This window comes from Aplysia californica, unplaced genomic scaffold (assembly GCF_000002075.1).
Source record: "Aplysia californica isolate F4 #8 unplaced genomic scaffold, AplCal3.0 scaffold00178, whole genome shotgun sequence".
NCBI classification, from domain to species: domain Eukaryota; kingdom Metazoa; phylum Mollusca; class Gastropoda; order Aplysiida; family Aplysiidae; genus Aplysia; species Aplysia californica.
Window position 1 is genome coordinate 212,748 of NW_004797448.1, and position 4,340 is coordinate 217,087.

The following is a 4,340-nucleotide window of genomic DNA, read 5'->3' on the forward strand; positions in this document are numbered from 1 at the left end:
ATCTCTCTCTCTCTCTCTCTCTCTCTCTCTCTCTCTCTCTCTCTCTCTCTCTCTCTCTCTCTCTCTTCCCACTCCCCTTTGTCTAGTAAACAATGTTCACCCCATTCCCCCTGCCCCCAGCGATGAATTCGAATTCACGCGGACAGACAGACCCCCGCACCCTTTCTTCCTTCACCTGCAGCCATTACGACATTAGAAAACTTTCACACATGTTGGTCAACAGAATTCAGGCATGGACATTTCCGGCTTGTGGTTATTTCACCCAACCGTGTAGATTATACAATCCCCCTTAATGGAGCAAAGAAACACGTTACGTCACATGACGTAATGTGCCAAGCACACAATAACCCTCCACCACGTCATCACGTAATATCGCGACCACACAATAAACCCCCCCCCCTTTTTTCCACGTAACCCCGTATATCTCGTGACCACTTTCACCTGGGTTTTGCCTTAGGACAAGGGACAAGGCAATTGATAAAGACAAGCGTTACCACGTCACCAAAGATTGTCCACGGCGTCACCGGCCGGGGCTATATATAAAGCAGAACCCCCGAGAAGCTGGCTCATATTTGGGCACAGGGAGATAGAACGACAACGCCTGATTTTTGCCTCCAAAGTTCACGTTAAAGTTAGATATCTAGATCTAGACGTCTATCAATACCATCGAGGTCTATCATTGTGACTTCTATTAGGGAACAGTAGTTTCTTCCCCGTATCAGAACGACCAGTCTCCAGTAGGCCTAATTTACCCCAGCATCAGAAGATTGAGCAACTCTGTTGGACAAAAGGAGGTTTTATATCACATATGTTACAAGTAAGTGTGTTCAACATTTATATCGTTTGTTTGATAATTATCAAAGCCTCGGAAGTTTGACACTCTGAGGGGAAAAGAACATCCGTCTTGTGTGTTCAGGTATTCTGTAGCACTTTTCTTGTTCCTTTTAACCGTTTTACATGAGTTTGAACTTTGCATCTGTCGGGAAGTAGATTTATGATCTTTTTAAAAGTTAGTAGGTGCTTTTATTCGAATTGTGATACAATTAGGCCGAATCACGCAGCGGTAGTAATATTTCGCGAAGTTTTTTTTCCTTCCTTTCATCTTTTTTCCCCCTCCTGCGTTTTTTTTCTCCTCTTTTTCTCCTAATCTGGGGGTGAGTGCCCTGGCTATGACGGCAGTCAATGTCTTGTTGGTCACGTCATGTTAAGCTGGATATTTCCCGACACGAAGGCCTTCCCGACAATGTCTCCTACAGTTGTCTACATTTTTCTCTCTCCTACAGTTGTCTCTGTCCTCAGCTGTCTCTCTCCTACAGTTGTCTCTGTCCTACAGTTGTCTCTCCTACTGTTGTCTCTCCTACAGTTGTCTCTCTCCTACACTTGTCTCTCTCCTACAGTTGTCTCTCTCCTACAGTTGTCTCTCTCCTACAGTTGTCTCTCTCCTACAGTTGTCTCTCTCCCTCTGTTGTCTCTCTCCTACGGCAGTGTTGCTGTCGCTAAATTATACCAACATGCAACTCACAGCGTTTCTGTTATTTTATTTTTTAAAAAATTAAAAACGGGAAATAAGAAAGGAAAAAAAAGACAAAAGGAGAACAGAATTGAAGAAAATTATAATGACTTGAAACTTTATAATAGAAAACCCGAGGGAGGAATTCAACGTACGATTACCGTACCCGAATCCACCGAGTCCAAATAAAACGCGGTTTCGCTGTAAATGGGAACATTGGAGTTTCCTCTTTGATCGCATTTGACTGCCCTTTGTCTGGTTTGATCGCAACGGATAGTCAGTCCTTTGTCTGGTTTGATCGCAAATCTCGCGCGGTTCAGGTGGGATTAGGTGTCACCCGGTTCCCCTTTACTTTGTGTGAAACGTAATCCGAAAACAAAACAAAACACCTCCACCCCCACCCCCTCTCAAAAGTCGTAAGGAAACAATTTGGTGTTGATTACATAATGTTATCGTGACCACTATTGTCTTTCTCCTGAGTAGAGCGCCATACTCATATCTATTGCCTTTTTCTCCCACGCTTTCGTGAATGGTGGCAGGCCTACAATTTATTGTTCCCGCTCTTGGCCTTGATTCTTGATAAAATTTCTCGTGTCATTCACGTCAAACTCTCTAACTCTCGCCATACCCCTCAAGGTCACTGTTGTGAAAATTCTAAGGCAAAGGTCACTTTAACAGTGCTCAGAAAGTTAGACTAAAACTTAATAAATGAACAACAACCTTTTCATTTCACGTACAATATCGTGTCGCTCGCCTATGTTTTTTTTGTTTTTTTCGTTTTCCAAATCACAAGAGGGTCATAACAATACACAACAGCCTTAGAACCAACACGCTAGAACCAACAAGCGCCTATATTCACACACACAGGCATGTATTCACACGCACACACTCTCACACAGATCCACACAAACACGCATGGAAATCCACACTGTACACACACGCCAACACATAACATACACACGCATAAACACAAACAAAACATCCACCCCATGACAAATTGAAATCTTTTGTTACGAAACCAGTGAAGCGGTGAACTTGAGCAATAAGAGAATATTGGCAAACACGCCCATACACAACGCCGAGAGAGATTATACAGTATACAGACCAAAAAAGAGAGAGAGAGAGAGAGAGAGAGAGAGAGAGAGAGAGAGAGAGAGAGAGAGAGAGAGAGAGAGAGAGAGAGAGAGAGAGAGAGAGAGAGAGGGGGGGGGGAGCAATGTTCCCACAAACAAACACCAGCACAAAGACCTTACGAGAGCGGCCAGAAGCCGTGAACTTGACCACCAACAAAGCGCCAATTTGGCACGTCACATCACAGTCAGCTCGTTACCTGGCCAGGCTACGTAACTTCCCCTTGCGCATAGTTCGGTCAGCGAAGGTAGTGGACCACAAGAAAGAAAAATGTTAAGTCAGTCTGTTGGTCTCTTTTAAGCACAAGGGGGCTATTCCGAAAAATGCTGTTTTTAAGAAAATCGAAGGTAAAATTTTTGCCCCTTGTTCAATGTCTTTTAAAGACAATGAGAGTTTTTCTATTATAATCAAACAAATATACACAACAATGAAACAAAACGTCTCCTGTAGGTAGGACAATGCCAGCATTTGGTGTAGGTCAAGATTTCTGGAAACGCCTGAAATCTGGGCTAGCCCGCTTGCCCTTCAAAGCGACCAGTGAAGATGTCAAGTACACATTGAACTGTTGAATGCTACTCTGACCTTTACACCCTTGATAATAAACGTACCGTCGATCTTTATCTTTCATTCTGATTTGTCTGTCCTTGTCTCTGTTGACACCGTCCTGCTTTGTTGACGACAATTTGTTTGTCAATATCCATCTAGATCTACGTCGTGTCTTCCTGAGGGCGGCGCGAGGAAGAATCGAGAGTTAGATAACACCAGTGTGTGCCATGATGCTGTATCTGACTCGCCGCGACATGGCCCTGACAAAGTGGGTCGAAGAAACTCGCACAGAAAATGATGGAAATTGCTTTGATTTGGGGGGGGGGGGGGCGTAAAGCATTCCAGTCAATAAATACACCCACACAAACCCACAAAAAAAACCAATTGATGAGCTACACGAGCGAGGAGCGAGGGGAAAATTGTGAAGTGTTTTTTGGAGGTGCTGAACACTCAGGCTATAGATAATGCTGAGCGTGTGATATAACATATTTTATAAACCCGTGCTTTCATAACATAAGCCGCGGGGTTTTCTAGACAGTTACTGGAAGGTCTTCTTTTTGTTTCTCTTTGTTGTTTTTTTGTCTCTGTGTCTTACCTTTTCCTTGCTGCACCAAAATGACCGTAATTTTGTGGATGAGGAACTCTTTACTCACTTGTATGACCTTAGGGTGTTGCAAGTGCCGTAAAGTTCTTACTAAAACTAAAATTTAAAGCGTGTTTCTGTTCACTCAAATGAGCAAAACAAATATTATGGCATGTAAGTGTTAGGGAATCTTACGGGGTAGCGATACCCGCTCGCCGCCTCGTCTGGCCTCTTGGGGGTGGGTATAGGTAGGTAGGTAGGACAATGTTGACCAAACTGTGGTAAGACTGTCCACCTAGAGGTGTGACGTTATGTAACGGAGTGGCTGGGTGTGGGGTGGCCTGGGACTTACGACCACAACGCACGCCCGTGACCTGACATTGACCGCGCGGACGTAAATATAACATGCATGTTATGTATAATATCTGTTAGCAGTGACGTAACCCCCGGGAGCCAAGCCGGTTGGGACCACCGAGAGAGCACAGATCGATTTTTCTTTGCTGCCGTCTCTCTGTCTGACTCCTTCTTTTCCCCTGTCACTGTTTGTCTCTCTCTCTCTCTCTCTCTCTT

At 44.3% G+C, this 4,340-nt stretch overlaps 1 protein-coding gene across 2 annotated transcripts in view; it reads left to right on the forward strand.

The window, feature by feature from the left end:
* The window catches only part of LOC101862183, a 12,871-nt gene that overhangs the window by 3,065 nt on the left and 5,466 nt on the right, over positions 1 to 4,340 (forward strand). The window contains exon 1 of one of the 2 annotated variants that reach the window (XM_013082509.2): positions 516 to 817. The exons of the other annotated variant lie outside the window; for it this stretch is intronic. The gene's annotated coding sequence lies outside the window, so the exon portion shown is untranslated. Of the gene's footprint in view, positions 1 to 515; positions 818 to 4,340 lie in introns of those variants that run through there. 2 annotated transcript variants of the gene reach the window in all.